The following is a 12,492-nucleotide window of genomic DNA, read 5'->3' as shown; positions in this document are numbered from 1 at the left end:
AAACAGGCTTTCTGATGACCATTTTCAGCTTTACGTTCATTCTCATATTCAAAAGCAGAAACAACTGAAATTTATGATCAGTTCTTCCTTTTGAATATGATCCCAATCCAAGAGTTATCATGCACCCTTCCACTCAGACATAATCCTAGCTAAGAGTTTAGTTCCTAAAATGTTAATTAAAACAATATATTAAACTTAGAGGTGCAAAAATGAACAAGGGGCAGAGGAATGCAAAGGTTTGCTGGATGAATATAGGTCACCTGAGATCCAAGGAGGAAGAAGAACTTAGTGTGAATGTCCTGTGGGCAACCAGGTTCCAAGAACAATGCTGTTGCTTTACTGGGAAAGGCCCAGAAGGAAGATTACATATTAGTTGGGGGATAGAAAATTGGTCTACAGATCTCCATAATAGGATATTTCCCCTTCCTTGTGGAAGGCATGGATGAGGGCATTTGGAGACTGCATAAGAGTGAAAGAGTATTTATAGTCAGAACTCTCATTGAAGGTGACAGAACAAAATTCTCACTAGTCTAAAGCAAGAAGGGAAATATTTGCTCATAGAACTGACTAGTCCAGTGATAGGACTGGTATAGCTTTCTCTCTAGGGCCTTAAGTGATGTTACCAGGACTCAGTTATTCTCCTCTCTTGACCCTGACTGTACACCAGCACAGAAGTTCCAAACTAACATCTAAGACCCAGGTTCAATTCTAGTGAAAAGGAGAATATTTCATTCTGGAGGCTCAAGCCCAAGCTCCAACATTAGATCTGATTGTACCAAGCTGAACCACATGGTGACTCTTGAGTCAGTCATGTGGTCAAGGGAATAGAACCCTATGACTAGTTGGGACAACTGCAGGTCACACCATCTAACATCAGAGCTTTTCTGATTTATCTTTTTCCTCCAGTCCTTTTTCTCTCTGTATTTCAGTTGGGATCCTTTGCTTTGATCTTTCAGTTAATGAATTTTATCTTCTGTATGTCCGGTCAGCTACTAAACCAATCTGTTTTCAGTTCTTACTTTCATATATTACATTTTTCAATTTTAGACTGTCCATTGGGTTTTTTTTTTAAATGGGTTCACCCAAAGACATGTACAAGTATGCTCTAAAAAGCATTATTTGTAACAACCAAAACTGAAACTAATTTCTATCAAAAGTGAACAGATAAATAAATGGCATTGTATTCTTAGAATGGGATAGCATTAACTAGTTAAATGAATGAATACAACTATATCCAACATCATATATGACAGTTGAAAACATAAAATTAAGATAAAGACATCAGATACAAAATATTGTGTAATCACATTTATATAAAGTAGTTGGGATTGATATTTAGGTAGTAAAAGTATAAAGGCAAGGAAATAATTACAAACAAAGCCGGTACATGTATTTTGGGTAGATGTGTTATGTTTTACAATAAGGAAAGACTTAAAGGAAAGGGGTGCCTGTAGGTTTTGAAAAGCCCATGAGAACATAAGCCTCTTACCTCTGTGGTCTTCTCTAGTTGCCTCCTTTAGATACCATCACAAACTTTCCAGAATTATGATGGCATTTTGTCCTAGAAAAGTGGTAAATAGCATCATCTCCAGAAGTCTTCTTTTAAAATTTAAGTTATCTAGTGAGGTAGAAAATAAGGCAGTGTGTACTCAAAAACAGTTATATCATCATCAAGTAATATTATCATGTGAGATCTTAAACCTGATGTGGATTTAGCTTTTAAAACTAAACTTCTATAAGCACACCAGCTCACTTTACCTGGTGAGTAATTTCCACACTGTAAGGCAGAATTAACCATGAAACCATTAAATTTCAGTGATGTGAAACAGTAGAGAGGCTTCCCAGATGGTGAAATGGTAAAGAATCCGCCTGCCAATGCAGGAGACATGGGTTCGATCCCTGGCTTGGGAAGATCCTCTGGAGTAGAAAATAGCAACCCACTCCAGTATTCTTATCTGGAAAATTCCATGGACAGAGGAGCCTGGCGGGCTATAGTTACTGGGGTCTCAAAGAGTCGGACAAGACTGAACACACACCAGCACAGATATGGTAGAAGGAGGTTTAGAAGGGTGCTCTGGACTAAATTATTCACCCTCCAAATTTGTGTATTGAGGTCCTAACAACCAATGATGGTATTTGGAGATGGGACTTTGGGGAAGTCGTTAGGTTTATTTGAGGTCATGAAGATAAGGCTTTCATGAGGAGATTAATGCCTTTATAAGAGACACTAGCAGCTTGCTTCCTCCTTCTCTCTCTCCTTTGCTCCACCCCACGCCCTCCCCACGCAAAAAGAATCATGTGAGCATATAGCAAAATGATAGCCATCTACAAGCCAGGAAGAGAGCTCTAACTTGGATCAGAACATCCTGGCAGCCTGATCATGAACTTCTAGACACCAGAACGTGAGAAAATGCATTTCCATTGTTTAAGCCACTCAGCCTATGGTATTCTGTTATGACACCCTGAGCAGACCAATACCCCTTTCCCAAAGATTCGCAGCTCTTCTTTGAGTGATGGAGAGATACAATGGTAGAGATAGCAAAGGCTCAAGAAATCTGAAGGACCATCCCAAGAAAATGAACAACCCAGACAGCATCATCTTAAAGAAATCAGAAAACCTACCTTGGGGCTTCCCTGGCGGTTCAGTTGTTAAGACTCTGTGCTCCCATTGCAGAGGGCACTGGTTTGATCCCTGGTTGGGGAACTAAGATTCTAAGTGACACATGGTGTGGCACTTCCTGCACCCACCACTCCCCCCCCTCCTTCCCGCCCCACCTAAAGACCTACCTTTGTTTTCTTTAGAGCTGTGTTACACCTGGCATTCTGTACCAGGCCTTTGTCTGAGGTATTTCTTTGTCTTATTCAACAGAAGCGTTGCCCTAGAGTCATCAATACTTAGAACATTTTTAGTGAAGCAAAACATTTGCTTCACTAAAAATGTTTCATTACATCGTATTCCTACTGCAGGTCATTTTTTCCTTTCTGGAAAAGAATCGGGTTATAAAACTTGGGTATGCAGTTAGCAGGACCTTTAAATGATGTTTGATTTTTTAAAAAAGCTTAGGAATCTGACCATAGTTTTTCCAACTCAAACTGGGAGGCTTTGAAGTCAGAGGCCTGTAATGCTGTGGGCTACTTCTCTGTCTCTCTCCTGAAATAGTAGGTGAGATCAGATGAGAAAATTAGTACAGATACTGTTTGTGTTTCTCTACATAGAAGACCATTTCTTAAGAGTTTGACCTGTAAACCTTACTTTGGTTCTATAATACACTGAGTCACTTTTTGGAAATATATAAGAAAAAAAATTCGGTATGCTGAAGAAACCTTATTTAACTACATTGCTATTACTTTTAAATATAAAAAGTGTCATTTGTTTCTTTACTTTTCATATAATGAACAGAAAGTCCCAGAGTTTCAGAAGACCACAAAGCAAGCCATGACTAACCCTGATTTTAAACTCATGATAATAGAGGCCTTTTTTATTTTGCTTTTTTAATTGAAGTATAGTTGATTTACAATGTTGTGTTAATTTTTGCTGTACAACAGAGTGATCCAGGTATATGTGTATTATTTTTTAATATTTTTTTCTGTTATGGTTTATCACAGAATATTGACTATAATTTCCTGTGTTATATAGTAAGACTTTGTTGTTTATCCATTCTATATACAAGAGTTTGCATCTGCTAACCCTAAACTTCTACTCCATCTTTCTCTCACCCCCTCCCCTTGGCAAATACAAGTCTGTTCCATAGAGGCCTTTTTAAAGATGCAAAGATCTGAAAAATGATAGTTAAATGTGGCGCTGGAGAAGACTCTTGAGAGTCCCTTGGACAGCAAAGAGATCAAATCAGTCAATCCTAAAGGAAGTCATCCTTGAATATTTTTTAGAAGGACTGATACCAAAGCTGAAGCTCCAATACTTCAGCCACCTGATGGGAAGAGCCAACTCATTGGAAAAGATCCTGATTCTGAGGAGAGTGGGGGAGGAGGAGAATGGGGTTACAAAGGATAAGATGGTTGGATGGCATCATCGACTCAATGGATATGAGTTTGAGCAAACTCCAGGAGATAGTGAAGGACAGGGAAGCCTGGGGTGCTTCAGTCCAGGGGGGTCTCAAAGAGTTGGGCACAACTGAGCAACTGAACAACCCTTTACATTGTACTTACAACATCCCAGTCACAATTCTTGTCATCTTGGATTATTTTTCATTGTTTTAGGACATCAGCAATGAAAATACTTATAATGGATTAATAAATTGAAATTCAGAGTGATTAAGTAATTTGTCTAAGATACATTATTGATAAGAAGCTGGATCACAACTTTCCAACTCTCTGCCTCCAAAGTCCATACTCTTTCTACTACTATGCCATGAGCATCCATAATGTTCTGCATTTCTGGAAAGGCCAGATCATCTATTAATAATTAATTTCTCATCCTGGAATAGTAGAAAGCTCTCAGTGAGAGAAACGTGAATATTGGTTGTCTGGTGACTTGAATGTTATTACACTTCTCTACTGTTGAAATTCTTCTAAAGCAAAGTTGTTTAAAAAAAAATAGTGGTAAGAGTGTGCATGGTGTACTGCAGCCCATGGTGTTGCAAACAGTTGGACATGACTTAGCGACTGAACAAGAACAATAAGAGTGTGCTGGGAAAATACTGTTGGTAGCTTGATAGGGATTGCATTGAATCTATAGACTGCTTTGAGTACTATACTCATTTTCACTATATTGATTCTTCTGATCCATGAACATGGTACATTTCTCCAACTATTTGTGTCATCTTTGATTTCTTTCATCAGTGTTTTCTAGTTTTCTATGTATAGGTCTTTTGTTTCTTTAGGTAAATTTGTTCCTAAGTATTTTATTCTTTTCATTGCAATGGTGAATGGAATTGTTCCTTATTTTCTCTTTCTGTTTTCTTATTGTTAGTGTATAGGAATTCAAGGGACTTCTGTGTATTAATTTTACATCCTGCAACTTCGCTATATTCATTGATTAGCTCTAGTAATTTTCTGGTGGTGTCATTAGGGTTTTCTATGTAGAGAATCATGTCATCTACAAACAGTGAGACTTTTACTTCTTCTTTTCCAGTCTGGATTTCTTTTATATCTTTTTCTTCTCTGATTGCTGTGGATAAAACTTCCAAAACTATATTGAATAGTAGTGGTGAGAGTGGGCACCCTTGTCTTGTTCTTGACTTTAGAGGAAATGCTTTCAGTTTTTCTCCATTGAGGATAAGGTTTGCTGTGGGCTTATCATATATAGCTTTTATTATGTTGAGGTATGTTCCTTCTATGTCTGCTTTCTGGAGAGTTTTTATCATAAATGGGTGTTGAATTTTGTCAAAGGCTGCATCTATTGAGATAATCATATGGTTTTTATCTTTCAATTTGTTAATGTGGTGTATCACATTGATTGATTTGTGAATACTTAATTCTTTCATCCCTGTGATAAAGCCCACTTGATCACAATGTATGATCTGTTTAATATGTTGTTGAATTTTGTTTGCTAGAATTTTGTTGAAGATTTTTGCATTTGTGTTCATCAGTGATATTGGCCTGCAGTTTTCTTTTTTTGTGTGTGGCATATTTGTCCGATTTTGGTATTAGGGTGATTGTGGCCTCATAGAGTGAGTTTGGGAGTTTACCTTCCTCTGCAATTTTCTGGAAGACTTTGAGTAGGATAGGTGTTAGCTCTTCTCTAAATTTTTGGTACAATTCACGTGTGAAGCCATCTGGTCCTGGGCTTTAGTTTGTTGGAATATTTTTGATTACAATTTTGATTTCCATGCTTGGGATGGGTCTGTTAAGATTTTCTATTTCTTCCTGGTTCAGTATGGAAACACAAAAAACCTCAAATAGCCAAAACAATCTTGAGAAAGGAGAATGAAACTGGAGGAATCAACCTGCCTGACTCCAGACTATACTACAAAGCTACTGTCAACAGTATGGTACTGGCACAAAGACAGAAATATAGATCAATGGAACAAAATAGAAAGCCCAGAGATAAATCCACGCACCTATGGACACCTTATCATTGTCAAAGGAGGCAAAAATATACAATGGAGAAAAAACAATCTCTAACAAGTGGTGCTGGGAAAATTGGTCAACCACCTGTAAAAGAATGAAACTAGAACACTTTCTAACACCATACACAAAAATAAATTCAAAATGGATTAAAGATCTAAATGTAAGATCAGAAACTATGAAACTCCTAGAGGAAAACATAGGCAGAACACTCTCTGACATAAATCACAGCAGGATCCTCTATGACCCACCTCCCAGCATATTGGAAATAAAAGCAAAAATAAACAAATGGGACCTAATTAAACTTAAAAGCTTTTGCACAATGAAGGAAACTATAAGCAAGGTGAAAAGACAGCATTCAAAATGGGAGAAAATAATAGCAAATGGAACAACTGACAAAAAATTAATCTCCAAAATATACAAGCAGCTCATGCAGCTCAATTCCAGAAAAATAAATGACTCAATCAAAAAATGGGCCAAAGAACTAAACAGACATTTCTCCAAAGAAGACATATAGATGGCTAACAAACACATGAAAAGATGCTCAACATCACTCATTATCAGAGAAATGCAAATCAAAACCACAATCAGGAACCCTCTTACACCAGTCAGAATGGCTGCCATCAAAGTCTACAAGCAATAAATGCTGGAGAGGGTGTGGAGAAATGGGAACCCTCTTACACTGTTGGTGGGAATGCAAACTAGTACAGCCACTATGGAGAACAGTGTGGAGATTCCTTAAAAAACTGGAAATAGAACTGCCATACTACCCAGCAATCCCACTGCTGGGCATACACACCGAGGAAACCAGAATTGAAAGAGACACATGTACCCCAATGTTCATTGCAGCGCTGTTTACGATAGCTAGGATATGGAAGCAACCTAGATGTCCATCGGCTAAAAAATGTATAAGAAAGTTGTGGTGCATATACACAATAGAATATTACTCAACTATAAATATTGGAGAAGGAAATGGCAACCCACTCCAGTGTTCTTGCCTGGAGAATCCCAGGGATGGCGGGCCCTGGTGGGCTTCCGTCTATGGGGTCGCATAGAGTTGGACACGACTTAGCAGCAGTAGCAGCAACTATAAATAAGAACACATTTGAGTCAGTGCTAATGAGGTAGATGAAACTGGAGACTATTATACAGAGTGAAGTAAGTCAGAAAGAAAACACCAATACCATATATTAACACATATATATGGAATTTAGAAAGGTGGTAATGATGACCCTATATGCAAGACAGCCAAAGAGACACACATGTAAAGAACAGACTTTTGGACTCTGTGGGAGAAGGAGAGGGTGGGATGATTTGAGGGAATAGCATTGAAACATGTATATTACCATACATGAAATAGATGGCCAGTCCAAGTTTGATGCATGAAATAGGGCACTCAAAGTCAGTGCACTGGGACAAGCCAGAGGGATGGGAAGGGGAGGGAGGTGGGAGGAGGGTTCAGGATGGGGGGACACATGTACACCCATGGCTGATTCACATCAGTGTATGGCAAAAACCACCACAATATTATAAAGTAATTAGCCTCCAATTAAAATGAATTAATTGAAAAAAAAAAAAAGAATGTGCTGGGAAGAAGGGCAAGATAGACTGAGGACTGAACTTTACCAGCAGGTTCTAATCATGCCGTGATGATAGACCATCAAGGTATTGATCTGCAGAGCTTACAGTGATCATAATAGCTCACATTTGTAGAGATTTTTAGAGCTGAAATACATCGTCTGGAAGAAGACAAGACAACTAACTGGATCAAAGAAGAAGCTGTGCCATGTAGATTAGATTAGCTTTCCAAGTGTGTTGGGGAGGGATCCTTGATTGGATCCCTGTTTCTGTGGGGAAAATGGAGAATTGGAAGTCAGAAAGAGTCACCAGGGAAGCTGTCTACCTGCAAAGTACAGTAAGTACAAAAGTTTGAAATTGGGAATTGGTTCATTATAATAAAGGGTTATAAAGAAGGGTGATGAAGTTGAGGTAGTTACAAATACCCTGAGTAGAAGGAGGGTTGCCTGAAAAATAGGGGTGACAGGGCATCTTTGTGAGCAGTTTCCTGCACTAAAGAAGGAAGGCTGTCTAGTCTGCCCGACAGATCTATTTCTGTAGAGAAGAATAGGAACTCATTAGCTTGCCTTATCTTCATGATAATGTTTCCAGGATCATCTAACTCCCCTGGCTCTGATTCTGTATTCTCCAAGAAACCTTCTGATGGTAATTGAGCTTCCCAAATAGATTTCTCTTCTGGGAAGGAAATGAGTGGACAGACTGACGTGACTGTCCAATCTTCTTAGCAGTGATTTCTCACCATAGAATTAAGCCCCTGGCTCCTGCCTGTGATGCAGTTGGGTGTTGTGAGTCAGGTCTGACTTCTGTGGCAAGCTAAAAATCAAGGCCCTAGGTACTGCTGTTAGAACTGCTAATAGCAGTTACTTACATTCGTATGGTAAATTGCAGTTAATAAAGACTTTGACTCATGTCATCTCATTTAGCTTTCATAATGTGCTTGTGAGGTAGTTACTATGATCTCTATTTTATTAAAATTTGAAAAGGTCGAGTGAATGTCTCAAGGTTACACAGCTAGAGGCAGACAGGATGCAAAACCCAGGAATTCTGATGATAAATACAGAAAACCTCCAATACCAGGAACAGGTGAGTACACAAGTGTGTGGAGACTCAGGAGATGGTGTTTCCAACAACTTGCAGCCTTACCAATCTTTTGTGACAGCAGAACCTAGTTGGTAGAGGATGAACCTTATTTTTATTAAGCTTATTTTAACCATCATCCCTGATCTCCCCAACACCTTTAGGCTTAGGAAACCACTATTTTCTGCCTCTTCAGATTTGCCTATTCTTGACATTCTGCATATATAGAATCACACAATTGTGTGGTACTTTGTGACTAGTTTCTTTCACTGAGCATAATGTTTTCAAAGTTCATCTGTATTGTGCCAATACTTCATTCTTTCATTTATTTATTTTTGGCTCTGCTGGGTCTTTGTTGTTGCTCACAGGCTTTCTCTAGCTGTGGTGAGTGGGGGCTGCTACTTTCTAGCTGTGGTGTGCAGGCTCCAGGTGCATGAGCTCAGAAGTTGCAGCACGTGGGCCTACTTGCCCCCGAGGCAGGTGGAATTTTCCCGGACCAGGGATCCAATCTCTGTACCCTGCATTGGCAGGTGAATTCCCAGCCACTAGACCACAAGGGAAGTACAGCACTTCATTCTTTTTTATTGACAAATAGCATTCCATTGTAAAGATGTACTGCTTCATCTTGGCTATCTATTTATCAGTGGATGGACATTTGGGTTGTTTCTACTTTGTGACTATCATGAATAGGGCTATGAATATCTGTGCAGAAGTTTTAGTGTTAACATAGGTTTCCATTTCTCTTGGGTATTTAACTAGAAGTAGAATTTCTGGATCATACGTTAACTGCATGTCTTTATAGTTGAAAAACTGCCAGATTCTTTTCAAAGCAGTTAGACCTGTTTATAGTCTTGCTAGCAGTTTATGAAGCTTCCAATTTTTCCCCATTCTCATAGACTCTTGTTACTATCTGACTTTTTGATTAGAGTTAACCTAGTCAGAGAAGGAAATGGCAACCCACTCCAGTATTCTTGCCTGGAGAATCCCAGGGATGGAGGAGCCTAGTGGGCTGCTGTCTATGGGGTCACACAGAGTCGGACATGACTGAAGAGACTTAGCAGCAGCAGCAGCAGTGGGTGGGGACTACCCTGGTAGCTCAGTGGAAAAGAATCCACCTGCCAATGCAGGAGATGCAGGTTCAATCCCTGGGTCAGAAAGATCCCCTGCAGAAGGAAATGACAATCCACTTCAGTGTTTTTTCCTGAGAACCCCATGGACAGAGGAGCTTGATGGGCAGGCTATAGTCCATGGGGTCTCAAAAGAGTAGGACACAGCTAAACAACGACAACAATGACCTAGTGGGTATGCAGTGGTTTTCACTGTGGTTTTGGTTTCCCCGGTTAATGGTTTTCTAACGGGTAATGATGCTAGACATCATATCATATGCTTATTGACCACTGTATATTTTATTTGGAGAAATGTCTTTTAAAATCCTTTGTCCATTTAAAAATTCTGCAATCATTTTAATCATTGACTTTTAGTAGTTCTTTAAATATTCTAGACACAATATCCTTAAGAGATATATGATTTTAAAAAACAATCTCTCATTTTGTGGGTTGCCTTTTCACTCTCTTGATGTTGTCTCCTGCAACACACAAGTTTTAAATTTTGATGATGTCGAGTTTATTTTTTTCTTTCATTTCTTATACTTTTGATGTCTAGATAAATCTTTTTGAATAATGAGAAAGCCTGATTCGACATTTAAATAATGTTAACTGTTATTGTGAGGTTAAAGGAAAAAGAACAATTTCAGAGGAGAGGTATCTGCTTTCATGGAGTCGACATAGTGATGAAAAGAAAAACTAAAGAAAGAAAGAAGGTAGAGAACAGTAAAAGAAGGATAGGAAAAATGTTGGTAAGGAATAAATATTGAAACTGAAATTTCAACAATAGCTTATTCTAGCAATGTTTATTTATTTATTTGGTACAAATACATTATATCAGCAAAGTACAACCCTTAAAATACATATTTTCCCTTAACTTTTTGGATGTTTTTCTAGAGATGGAAACAACTGTAGCTATATTGTGTATTTGCCTTCAAAACTAGTACAAGTCAAGCAGTTGCCCCTATAGATTTGTCCATGAATTTCATGGACATGAAAATTTCGGGAGATAGTGGAGGACAGAGGAGCCTGGCGTGCTGCAGTCCATGAAGCCACAAAGAGAAGGAAACACTTAGTGATTAAACAGCAACTACAATGTATCTATTAAGATTTAACAATTTAGTTTAGACTTATTTTCTTCTGTGTCTGTATCATTACTAAAACATCACCTTGGTTTATACAAAAGTCTTAAATTTCCTCTGAAACTGCCTTTTAACATAGTACTGTCTCTTTAAACAAACCAAGATATATGTAGCTTCTACCTATGACACAATTAGATTTCCTTCCTGGTCTGTTGACAGGTATTTTATGAGTAACATCTGTAATATCCAGTAATCTGCTGCAAGAAATAGTGCTGATTTCATTAGAAAATAATTTGCCTTTCAAAATACTTTTTTCATATACTCTAAGCACTCTCCTAATAATAGATCATCAAGGAAAATTCTGGGAAGAGTAAAGAAAAAATAAGTATATTCAGTTCAGTGTTGAAAGGAAAATGAGTGGAGAAACTTTCTTAATCTATTCTCTTACATGTGTGTCTCATTATGATGGTTATGGTTGCTCTGTACCTACATTTATTTCTAGGTTTAGGTTTATGGCTCAGACTGTAAAGAATCTGCCTGCAATGCTGGAGATCCAGATTTGATCCCTGGGTCGTGAAGATCCCCTGGAGAAGGCAATGGTTACCCACTCCAGTATTCTTGCCTGGAGAGTTCTGTGGACAGAGGTTACAGTCCATGGGGTCCCAAAGAGTCAGACAAAACTGAGCAACTAACAATTTAGGCTTATTTACTCATCAAAATTAAATTTTGAAGTGCTGATGAGCTGCAAACTCCAGGAATATTACTGTGGTCCTTGAATTCAAACAACAAGGTTTAAATGCTTAATCAAAGTTTTAACTAAACTGTTACTTTGGAAAGAACTATCTTCATTAAGCCATCTAAACCTCACCAAGAGTGAGCAAGCATTAAGAATGAAGTTTGAGGATAACTTTGAAAGAAACCAAGTGGAGGGTATGGCTTCTTAACTTCTTCCATTTATTTTCAGTTTTTCTCTTTGAATGAATTCTAACTGCATTATTATGCACAAATGTTTACCAAAAAGTTATTCTATGGTTGACTGTGTTTGTCCAATATGAAATTCAACTCTTCCCAGGTTTTGGGCCAGTTTCCCAGATTTGGGGATATTTTTGTAACAGAGTGACTTTAGGATTTTTTTTCCCTCTCTCACATCTCACTGATTGTTTTTTCAAATTTAACTCTCTGCTGCCAGAAACACACATGCACACTTATATAAAATATTATTTTCATTGTATTACATAATTTAATACTAATATTATATAATAATATATATGTACTCTACATAAGTATGCCTTTTAAAAATAAGTTTTAAAAACATACTAGTGACAACATATGTGTTCAGCAGTGAAGTTTCTTTATGATGCATTAAACATCTATTGCTCAGTCGCTCAGTTTTGTCTGACTCTTTGTGACCCTATGGACTGTAGCCCACCAGGCTCCTCTGCCCATGGAAATTTCTAGGCAAGAATACTGGAGTTGGTTGCAATCTCTTCCTATAGGGAATCTTCCTGACCCAGGGACTGAATCCATATCTCTTGCATTTCCTGCATTGGCAGGCAGATTCTTTACCACTAGGGCCACCTGAGAAGCCCAAAACATCTATCATGAGGATAATTAAATAAAAAATA

The 12,492-nt window shown here is 38.1% G+C and overlaps 2 long non-coding RNA genes across 3 annotated transcripts in view; one reads left to right on the top strand and one right to left on the bottom strand.

Moving 5' to 3' along the window:
• Positions 1-2,793: 2,793 nt before the first annotated feature.
• Positions 2,794-12,492, bottom strand: part of LOC129657292 (uncharacterized) — a 109,657-nt gene continuing 99,958 nt past the window's right edge. The window contains exons 3-4 of the long non-coding RNA XR_008716656.1: positions 3,074-3,151; positions 2,794-2,982 (exon numbers count right to left, since the gene is read on the bottom strand). This is a non-coding gene — a long non-coding RNA (uncharacterized LOC129657292). The remainder of the gene's footprint in view (positions 2,983-3,073; positions 3,152-12,492) is intronic.
• LOC129657291 (uncharacterized) overlaps positions 7,863-12,492 on the top strand; it is a 30,801-nt gene continuing 26,171 nt past the window's right edge. For both annotated transcript variants that reach the window (XR_008716655.1, XR_008716654.1), the window contains exons 1-2: positions 7,863-7,942; positions 8,589-8,688. This is a non-coding gene — a long non-coding RNA (uncharacterized LOC129657291). The remainder of the gene's footprint in view (positions 7,943-8,588; positions 8,689-12,492) is intronic.

Source organism: Bubalus kerabau, chromosome 7, assembly GCF_029407905.1.
Source record: "Bubalus kerabau isolate K-KA32 ecotype Philippines breed swamp buffalo chromosome 7, PCC_UOA_SB_1v2, whole genome shotgun sequence".
NCBI classification, from domain to species: Eukaryota; Metazoa; Chordata; class Mammalia; order Artiodactyla; family Bovidae; genus Bubalus; species Bubalus kerabau.
Note: the sequence above shows the minus strand (reverse complement) of the source record. Positions and strands in the feature narration are given on the sequence as shown.